Source organism: Panulirus ornatus, chromosome 56, assembly GCF_036320965.1.
Source record: "Panulirus ornatus isolate Po-2019 chromosome 56, ASM3632096v1, whole genome shotgun sequence".
Lineage (NCBI taxonomy): Eukaryota > Metazoa > Arthropoda > Malacostraca > Decapoda > Palinuridae > Panulirus > Panulirus ornatus.
In genome coordinates, this window is record NC_092279.1 from 21,312,432 (window position 1) to 21,324,135 (window position 11,704).

Sequence of the window (11,704 nt, forward strand, 5' to 3'; positions counted from 1 at the left end):
AAATTGTTAAAATATATTGATAAATTTTTACATATGATTTTAAACTGCAAAAGTTGGGAAAAAATACTGAAAAATTATGCAATTTCCGACCCATTATTTGTTGATGAACCTGACATTAATATAACATATATTTAAATGACATGGCAAGTTAATCGATAAATAACATTACAAACAATCATAGATATATATTCTATGTGATTGATAATTTCTAAATTTGGTGAATTTTCGTCTTTGCAAACACGCTAAAATTATATATTTGATGGAATGTTTATGACGAATTATTTTGAAAGCGATGTCGAATGCTATGACGTCACGTCCGCATAAACAACAGGCCTTCCGTGCATCTTGGCTTTGAGGCAAGTCGTAGGATTCGTATAGTGGTTTGTGTTTATCCTGCATCATCTGACATATTACATATTGGATGTTGATATCAAAGCTGTTATAGTTTTATCTGTCTTTCAGGTTCATACTCGGGCAGGATGCGAGCTAAGGTAAGCTGATTTTTCTTTAAATATGTGCGTTACATTGTAATGGTTGGCATGTCTGAGGATAACCAAATTTCTTTATAATATGGGTTTAAAGGAATTTCATTAATGGTTTATCCTGATATGTAGCGTAGATTAACTTATCATACTTAAGTGATAGTGATGATTTTTACGATATGGAAAATTTGTAGTTTTGTTGGCCCTTGGTCATGTCCATTATAGTGTCTTCTAGCAAAGTGTTTCATTACTAAAGAGAAAGTTTGAATCTATACGAATATGTCGGTGGATATGCTACACTTCCTGGAACTGGAAGCAGTCCTAGTGTTCTGGAGGCTTTAGGGACCATTTTGAGATCTCATGAGCCACATGTAAGATAGGGTAAGCTTAGTTTGTGAAATTAGCTCAGCATCATTGTCAGCATGATGGATTAATTATTAATCTCATGAAGAAAGGTGAGAAAGACTGAAATTATACACGCTTAAGAGGAGGGGGGGCTAGAGGGTATATGATTGAAGTTATTAAATGGGTGGAAGGGTATTTATAAAGGTTATATGGAAATAGTTCTTAGAATGGCACCACCGGATAGGACAAGAAATAATGATTTTAAATTAGAAAAAAATAGTTTCAGGTCGGATGTAGGTGAACATTGTTGGTTCGGGAATAGGATAGTAGATTTATGGAACAAGCTGCCAAGTACAGCAGTGGAAGTTAGGTCTTTAGGTAGTTTTAAACGAAGGTTGGATGTGTTTATGGTACCATGTGGTTGGTTGTAGAGTGGACAGACTCAAGACCTGCCTAGCATAGGTCAATAGGCTTTTTGCAGTGTCCTCACTTATGTTCCTATGTAATGGACAGGTGAGAAGCTAGATTTGGAGCACAATGGAAGTAGTGGTGACAGATATTCTATAATATCGTGGATATTATATGTTGAATGTTGGGATAGCTGTAAGGAAAGCGGACGTGCTGTTTCTAGGTGTTAGATTAAAACAACATTGGTAAGATTAAAACAACATTGGTACAAAAGGATTCCTTTTTTTTTCATGAAGTAGGAATGAAACTGAAGAGGAAAATTGAGGTAAAAATGCTCAAAATCAGTGGTTCACAGTTCAAGTAATGCATTAACACTTTTGTTGAAATCATCAAATAGAAGTTAAGACTGTGGCTTATTGATACTATTGCCTTTATGCTGTGCATGAAGACTTGGGAATTGTGACTGTCCTGCAGATGGTTGACCAAAGAAACGTTCACATGGCACTTACTCTGGTTGTCATCATTCTTCAGTGCAGACTTGTTTGGTTTAGAATTTTCTATTCTTTACATGTTTAAATGCCTCCATGCTCCGTAATCTGTGTTTTGTACATATCTAGTGCGAGTTCAGATATGTATATTGATTAAGGGCTCGAGATTAATGTTTTGGAGATCTTTCCCACATGGTCAACTTCCTATCTATAGAGTCTGAATCACCGATATTTTACTTGCTGAAAAACATAGATAAGTGGAATAGCTTTTTGTAATTAAGAAATTTTGATAATGATAGAACTCGCAAGACATCTTAAGCATTAATAGAGGCACTTTTTCATATTTACGATTTATGTATTTTACATATTTACTGTATGATCCCACATTTTCCATCACCTTCATAACCCCTCACATGAGTTAACAAAAGATTTTTTGAGTGAAAAATGAAGATCCTTTACTTTAAATCACTTTACAGTGGCAGTAATGAGCACTGATTCCATATGAATAGAACAGATCATAATCGTACAAAACACTTATACCTATATTGTGAAATGTTATTTTTGATAACCACATTAAAGCTATCGAAGGCAGATGTGTTTTGTTATTGAATGTGTTTTATATATATATATATATATATATATATATATTATTTATTTTATTTATTATACTTTGTCGCTGTCTCCCGCGTTTGCGAGGTAGCGCAAGGAAACAGACGAAAGAAATGCCCCCCCCCCCCATACACATGTATATACATACATCCACACACGCAAATATACATACCTACACAGCTTTCCATGGTTTACCCCAGATGCTTCACATGCCTTGATTCAATCCACTGACAGCACGTCAACCCCGGTATACCACATCGCTCCAATTCACTCTATTCCTTGCCCTCCTTTCACCCTCCTGCATATTCAGGCCCCGATCACACAAAATCTTTTTCACTCCATCTTTCCACCTCCAATTTGGTCTCCCTCTTCTCCTCGTTCCCTCCACCTCCGACACATATATCCTCTTGGTCAATCTTTCCTCATTCATTCTCTCCATGTGCCCAAACCACTTCAAAACACCCTCTTCTGCTCTCTCAACCACGCTCTTTTTATTTCCACACATCTCTCTTACCCTTACGTTACTCACTCGATCAAACCACCTCACACCACACATTGTCCTCAAACATCTCATTTCCAGCACATCCATCCTCCTGCGCACAACTCTATCCATAGCCCACGCCTCGCAACCATACAACATTGTTGGAACCACTATTCCTTCAAACATACCCATTTTTGCTTTCCGAGATAATGTTCTCGACTTCCACACATTCTTCAAGGCCCCCAGAATTTTCGCCCCCTCCCCCACCCTATGATCCACTTCCGCTTCCATGGTTCCATCCGCCGCCAGATCCACTCCCAGATATCTAAAACACTTCACTTCCTCCAGTTTTTCTCCATTCAAACTCACCTCCCAATTGACTTGACCCTCAACCCTACTGTACCTAATAACCTTGCTCTTATTCACATTTACTCTTAACTTTCTTCTTCCACACACTTTACCAAACTCAGTCACCAGCTTCTGCAGTTTCTCACATGAATCAGCCACCAGCGCTGTATCATCAGCGAACAACAACTGACTCACTTCCCAAGCTCTCTCATCCCCAACAGACTTCATACTTGCCCCTCTTTCCAAAACTCTTGCATTTACCTCCCTAACAACCCCATCCATAAACAAATTAAACAACCATGGAGACATCACCCACCCCTGCCGCAAACCTACATTCACTGAGAACCAATCACTTTCCTCTCTTCCTACACGTACACATGCCTTACATCCTCGATAAAAACTTTTCACTGCTTCTAACAACTTTCCTCCCACACCATATATTCTTAATACCTTCCACAGAGCATCTCTATCAACTCTTATCATATGCCTTCTCCAGATCCATAAATGCTACATACAAATCCATTTGCTTTTCTAAGTATTTCTCACATACATTCTTCAAAGCAAACACCTGATCCACACATCCTCTACCACTTCTGAAACCACACTGCTCTTCCCCAATCTGATGCTCTGTACATGCCTTCACCCTCTCAATCAACACCCTCCCATATAATTTACCAGGAATACTCAACAAACTTATACCTCTGTAGATATATATATATATATATATATATATATATATATATATATATATATATATATATATATATATATATATATATATAAAATGGGAAACAGAAGAAGGAGTCACGCGGGGAGTGATCATCCTCCTCGAAGGCTCAGAGTGGGGTGCCTAAATGTGTGTGGATGTAACCAAGATGTGAAAAAAGGAGAGATAGGTAGTATGTTTGAGGAAAGGAACCTGGATGTTTTGGCTCTGAGTGAAACGAAGCTCAAGGGTAAAGGGGAAGAGTGGTTTGGAAATGTCTGGGGAGTGAAGTCAGGGGTTAGTGAGAGGACAAGAGCAAGGGAAGGAGTAGCAATACTCCTGAAACAGGAGTTGTGGGAGTATGTGATAGAATGTAAGAAAGTAAATTCTCGATTAATATGGGTAAAATTGAAAGTTGATGGAGAGAGGTGGGTGATTATTGGTGCATATGCACCTGGGCATGAGAAGAAAGATCATGAGAGGCAAGTGTTTTGGGAGCAGCTAAATGAGTGTGTTAGCGGTTTTGATGCACGAGACCGGGTTATAGTGATGGGTGATTTGAATGCAAAGGTGAGTAATGTGGCAGTTGAGGGAATAATTGGTATGCATGGGGTGTTCAGTGTTGTAAATGGAAATGGTGAAGAGCTTGTAGATTTATGTGCTGAAAAAGGACTGATGATTGGGAATACCTGGTTTAAAAAGCGAGATATACATAAGTATACTTATGTAAGTAGGAGAGATGGCCAGAGAGCGTTATTGGATTACGTGTTAATTGACAGGCGTGCGAAAGAGAGACTTTTGGATGTTAATGTGCTGAGAGGTGCAACTAGAGGGATGTCTGATCATTATCTTGTGGAGGCTAAGGTGAAGATTAGTATGGGTTTTCAGAAAAGAGGAGTGAATGTTGGGGTGAAGAAGGTGGTGAGAGTAAGTGAGCTTGGGAAGGAGACCTGTGTGGGGAAGTACCAGGAGAGACTGTGTACAGAATGGAAAAAGGTGAGAACAATGGAAGTAAGGGGAGTCGGGGAGGAATGGGATGTATTTAGGGAATCAGTGATGGATTGCGCAAAAGATGCTTGTGGCATGAGAAGAGTGGGAGGTGGGCTGTTTAGAAAGGGTAGTGAGTGGTGGGATGAAGAAGTAAGAGTATTAGTGAAAGAGAAGAGAGAGGCATTTGGACGATTTTTGCAGGGAAAAAATGCAATTGAGTGGGAGAAGTATAAAAGAAAGAGACAGGAGGTCAAGAGAAAGGTGCAAGAGGTGAAAAAAAGGGCAAATGAGAGTTGGGGTGAGAGACTATCAGTAAATTTTAGGGAGAATAAAAAGATGTTCTGGAAGGAGGTAAATAGGGTGCGTAAGACAAGGGAGCAAATGGGAACTTCAGTGAAGGGCGTAAATGGGGAGGTGATAACAAGTAGCGGTGATGTGAGAAGGAGATGGAATGAGTATTTTGAAGGTTTGTTGAATGTGTCTGATGACAGAGTGGCAGATATAGGGTGTTTTGGTCGAGGTGGTGTGCAAAGTGAGAGGGTTAGGGAAAATGATTTGGTAAACAGAGAAGAGGTAGTAAAAGCTTTGCGGAAGATGAAAGCCGGCAAGGCAGCAGGTTTGGATGGTATTGCAGTGGAATTTATTAAGAAAGGGGGTGACTGTATTGTTGACTGGTTGGTAAGGTTATTTAATGTATGTATGACTCATGGTGAGGTGCCTGAGGATTGGCGGAATGCGTGCATAGTGCCATTGTACAAAGGCAAAGGGGATAAGAGTGAGTGCTCAAATTACAGAGGTATAAGTTTGTTGAGTATTCCTGGTAAATTATATGGGAGGGTATTGATTGAGAGGGTGAAGGCATGTACAGAGCATCAGATTGGGGAAGAGCAGTGCGGTTTCAGAAGTGGTAGAGGATGTGTGGATCAGGTGTTTGCTTTGAAGAATGTATGTGAGAAATACTTAGAAAAGCAAATGGATTTGTATGTAGCATTTATGGATCTGGAGAAGGCATATGATAGAGTTGATAGAGATGCTCTGTGGAAGGTATTAAGAATATATGGTGTGGGAGGCAAGTTGTTAGAAGCAGTGAAAAGTTTTTATCGAGGATGTAAGGCATGTGTACGTGTAGGAAGAGAGGAAAGTGATTGGTTCTCAGTGAATGTAGGTTTGCGGCAGGGGTGTGTGATGTCTCCATGGTTGTTTAATTTGTTTATGGATGGGGTTGTAAGGGAGGTAAATGCTAGAGTCCTGGAAAGAGGGGCAAGTATGAAGTCTGTTGGGGATGAGAGAGCTTGGGAAGTGAGTCAATTGTTGTTCGCTGATGATACAGCGCTGGTGGCTGATTCATGTGAGAAACTGCAGAAGCTGGTGACTGAGTTTGGTAAAGTGTGTGGAAGAAGAAAGTTGAGAGTAAATGTGAATAAGAGCAAGGTTATTAGGTACAGTAGGGGTGAGGGTCAAGTCAATTGGGAGGTGAGTTTGAATGGAGAAAAACTGGAGGAAGTGAAGTGTTTTAGATATCTGGGAGTGGATCTGTCAGCGGATGGAACCATGGAAGCGGAAGTGGATCATAGGGTGGGGGAGGGGGCGAAAATTTTGGGAGCCTTGAAAAATGTGTGGAAGTCGAGAACATTATCTCGGAAAGCAAAAATGGGTATGTTTGAGGGAATAGTGGTTCCAACAATGCTGTATGGTTGCGAGGCGTGGGCTATGGATAGAGATGTGCGCAGGAGGATGGATGTGCTGGAAATGAGATGTTTGAGGACAATGTGTGGTGTGAGGTGGTTTGATCGAGTAAGTAACGTAAGGGTAAGAGAGATGTGTGGAAATAAAAAGAGCGTGGTTGAGAGAGCAGAAGAGGGTGTTTTGAAATGGTTTGGGCACATGGAGAGAATGAGTGAGGAGAGATTGACCAAGAGGATATATGTGTCGGAGGTGGAGGGAACGAGGAGAAGAGGGAGACCAAATTGGAGGTGGAAAGATGGAGTGAAAAAGATTTTGTGTGATCGGGGCCTGAACATGCAGGAGGGTGAAAGGAGGGCAAGAAATAGAGTGAATTGGAGTCATGTGGTATACAGGGCTTGACGTGCTGTCAGTGGATTGAAGCAAGGCATGTGAAGCGTCTGGGGTAAACCATGGAAAGCTGTGTAGGTATGTATATTTGCGTGTGTGGACGTGTGTATGTACATGTGTATGGGGGGGGGGTTGGGCCATTTCTTTCGTCTGTTTCCTTGCGCTACCTCGCAAACGCGGGAGACAGCGACAAAGTATAAAAAAAAAAAAAAAAAAAAAAAAAAAAAATATATATATCCATACTATTTGCCATTTCCCGCATTAGCGAGGTAGCATTAAGAACAGAGAACTGGGCCTTAGAGGGAATATCCTCACCTGAGCCCCTTCTCTGTTCCTTCTTTTGGAAAATTAAAAAAAAAACGAGAGGGGAGGATTTCCAGCCACCCGCTCCCTCCTCTTTTAGTCGCCTTCTACGACACGCAGGGAATACATGGGAAGTATTCTTTCTCCCCTATCCCCAGGGATAGTGTATATATATATATATATATATATATATATATATATATATATATATATGGATTGAATCAGGGCATGTGAAGCATCTGGAGTAAACCATGGAAAGTTGTGTGGGGCCTGAATGTGCAAAGGGAGCTGTGGTTTCGGGCATTATTGCATGACAGCTAGAGACTGAGTGTGAACAAATGGGGCCTTTGTTGTCTTTTCCTAGCGCTACCTCGCACACGTGAGGGGGGAGGGGGATGGTATTCCATGTGTGGCGAGGTGGCGATGGGAATAAATAAAGGCAGACTGTGAATTGTGTGCATGGGTATATGTGCATGTGTCTGTGTGTATATATATGTGTACATTGAGATGTATAGGTATGTATATTTGCGTGTGTGGACGTGTATGTATATACATGTGTATGGGGGTGGGTTGGGCCTTTCTTTCGTCTGTTTCCTTGCGCTACCTCGCAAACGCGGGAGACAGTGACAAAGCAAAATGAAAATATAAAATAAGATATAGGGGGATAGGGGATTAAGAATACTTCCCACGTATTCCCTGCTTGTCGTAGAAGGCGACTAAAAGGGGAGGGAGCAGGAGGCGGGAAATCCTTCCCTCTCGTTTTTTTTTTAATTTTCCAAAAGAAGGAACAGAGGGGGGGCCAGGTGAGGATATTCCACAAAGGCCCAGTCCTCTGTTCTTAACGCTACCTCGCTAATGCGGGAAATGGCGAATAATTTAAAAGAAAGAAATATATATATATATATATATATATATATATATATATATATATATATATATATGTATGTATATGTATAATTTTTTTTTTCCTCCATATTTGTGAAATTCCAAGCTAGCATCAAGAAGAAATGATTGAGCCTTGGAGGAAAAATCCTCACTTGGCCCCTCTTTCTGTTCCTTCTTTTGGAAAGTAAAACAAGTCGGGGATTTCCAACCTCCTGCTCCCTTCTATTTACATCACCTACAACACTAGGGAATACATGGATAATTCTTTCTCCCATATCCCAAGTATAGTGTGTGTGTATATATATATTATACACAGTGTTTAAAAATGTGTGGAAGGCGAAAATGTTATCTGAGAGCAAAAATGGGTATGTTTGAAGGAACAGTGGTGCCGACAATGTTATATGGTTGTGAGGCATGGGCTATAGATAGGGTTGTACGGAGGAGAGTGGATGTGTTAGAAATGAAATGTTTGAGGACAATATGTGATGAGGTGGTTTGATCAAGTAAGTAACGAAAGGGTACGAGAGATGTATGGTAATAAAAAGTGTGGTTGAGGGAGCAGAAGAGGGTTTGTTGAAATGCTTTACATACATGGAGAGAATGAGTGAGGAAAGATTGACAGGATATATGTGTCAGAGGTGGAGGGAAGGAGAAGCAGGAGACCAAATAGGAGGTGGAAGGATGGAGTGAGAAAGATTTTAAGCACTCGGGGTCTGAACATACAGGAAGGTGAAAAGAGTGCAAGGAATAGAGTGAATTGGAACATTGTGGTATACCAGGGTCGACATGCTGTCAGTGGATTGAGCCAGAGCATGTGAAATGTCTGTGGTAAACCATGGGTCTGTGGGGCTTGGATGTGGAAAGGGAGCTGCAGTTTTGGTGCATTACACATGACAGCTAGAGGCTAAGTGTGAAGCAATATGGCCTTTTTGTCTTTTCCTGGTTTCACCTTGCTGGAGGGAAGGTATGCTGGTTCCTGTGTGGCGGGGTGGTGACAGGAATGGATGAAGGCAGCAAGTGTGAATAAGTACATTTGTATGTATATATGTGTGTGTAGGCATTTATGCATATATATTTGTGTGGGGTTGGGCCATTCTTTATGTTTCCGTGTGCTACCTTGCTGATGCGGGAAACTGCTGATAATTATAATAAATACTATGTATTGTTATTATACACAGTCATTGTTTCCATGTCAGCAGGGTAGTGCCTGGGAACAGACGAGGAATGGCCTATCCACTTGTATACCCGTGTATGTTCAGAAACACCCATAGAAGTACATATACATCATATCAACACACACACGCACATATATACGCATGTACATATTCATACTTCCTTGCCTTCACCCATTCCTGGCGCTAACCCACCCTACAGGAAACAGCATTGCTATCCCCTGCTGCAGCTAGGTAGCACCAGGAAAACAGACAGAAAAAGGCCACATTCGTTCACACTCAGTCTCTAGTGTAATGCACAGAAACTACAGCTCCCTATCCACATCCATGCGCGATAGACCTTTCCATAGTTTACCCCAGAAACTTCACATGCCCTGGTTCAGTCCATTGACAGCACGTCGAGCCCAGTATACCATGTCGTTCCAATTTACTCTTTTTCCTTGCCGCTAGAGAACTAAGCGTGAGCGGATGTGGCCTTTTCACATCAGTTTCCTGGTGCTACTGCTCTGTTGCAGGGGGTGGCAGTGCTCCCAAGACTTTAGGGTTTACATCCCCCACCTCTCTCTCTCTCTTACCACCACCACTGACTGCCAGATGAGCGGAGGTGAGGCAGTGAAGGTGAACTTGCAGTGATTGCTTTCTTGGTAGAAATTGTAATTAAGTATGAATTACCTAGTTATTTGCACAAGTATAATTAACGCTTTTTTATATTTACAGTGGAGGAAGAAGCGCATGCGAAGGCTTAAGAGAAAGCGCAGGAAGATGCGTGCCAGGTCGAAGTAGTCAGATTCTCCCCTTATCTCACCACGTGAGGTAATATAATATTGAGCATATTTGCAAAAGAAAGTAAGAGACATTATGCTTGTGTACAGGATTATTTGTGACAATATAGTAAATGTGAATGTTTTGAATGCATATTCTTATTTGTATTTACATATGTGTACACAGTTATATACTAATTTAAAAATCCTTATACATATATGCATACATACTAAATTTATGTATGTGTACACGTAGTTTTATACATTCATTAAAAATCTTTTAAATGTTTTATTTTTCAGAATGCCTGCTTTGCTGTATTCGGAGATTTACATCTGTCTTTGATTTTTAATAAATATTGAAAGGGGTTTATTTGTTTGATATTCCATTTCCAAGTTTTTTATTTGTTTACTTCTGAAAATAACCTCAGAAGTCAGGCTATTATATGTTGAGGCTCATGAAATTATTTTGCCTCATTAGCACAAGGTTTGTATGAATGGTAGAAGGATTTAGATTTTTACATTTCTGCTTTTATGTAGGAGTTTCAGTAATATAATTACATAAGTGGTTAAGGATCTGTATGACAGCTGCATTTTTTGTCAACTTTATTAATGGAGATTCGGGTAATGTACATAACTCAAAAGACATTAGGTTCTTTGATAAAATGCATTATTTAGTTATGTGATGGTGTAGATTTTACCATCTACCCATCTCTTGTCTATTCCCTCTGAGAACTCCTACCAAGGGATGACTATGACAAGTCTCCATCCAAACATTCTTTCCCTTTAGTACTCTGTTTCCCCATATCACAAGCAGTTTTCTCACACCAACCCCTTTGATCATTCTATCACACACCCTTCTTGTAAACTCTTGCATTCTTTCCACATGATCAAACCAACTCTATTGTTTCACCCACAGTACAACCTCAATGTCTATGTTCTTCATGGGAATAAGGCAGGATGGTGATTTAATAAGCACCTGTAACTAGTTTTTCATCTTGCTTCAGCCTAAGCCTTGAAAAAAGAATGTATATATGTATATATATATGTATACGTTGAGATGTATAAGTATGTATATTTGCATGTGTGGATGTGTATGTGGGTGGGTTGGGTCATTCTTTCGTCTGTTTCCTTGCGTTACTTCGCTAACGCGGGAGACAGCGACAAAGTAAAATAAAGAAAAATTAAAGTATCACAATTTTGCGCGTTCAGGTATATTCGTACGAGTCCCCAGGGAAAGTGAAAACACGATAAGTTCCCAAGTGCACTTTCGTGTGGTAATCACATCAGAGGAGACAAGAGAGAAATATAGCAGTCAGTTGATATACAACAATGAGACATAGGTAGGACACCATTTGGTAAACATGCAAGTGAATCGCATGTTTACCAAATGGCGTCCTAGCTACATCTCTTCGTGTTTTAGATATCTGGGAGTGGATTTGGCAGCGGATGGAAGTGAGTCACAGGGTGGGTTGGGGGCCGAAAGTTCTGGGAGCGTTGAAAAATGTGTGGAAGGCACGAACATTATCTCGGAAAGCAAAAATGGGTATGTTTGAAGAAATAGTGGTTCCAACAATGTTATATGGTTGTGAGGTGTGGACTATAGATAGAGTTGTGCGGGGGAGGGTGGATGTGTTGGAGGGCAATACGTGGTGT

The 11,704-nt window shown here is 40.5% G+C and overlaps 1 long non-coding RNA gene across 1 annotated transcript; it reads left to right on the forward strand.

Moving 5' to 3' along the window:
• Positions 1–349: 349 nt before the first annotated feature.
• On the forward strand, positions 350–10,417 carry LOC139766002 (uncharacterized). Its single transcript, XR_011716769.1, has 3 exons — positions 350–491; positions 10,008–10,103; positions 10,352–10,417. It is a non-coding gene; the product is annotated as an uncharacterized lncRNA (long non-coding RNA).
• Positions 10,418–11,704: the final 1,287 nt, after the last annotated feature.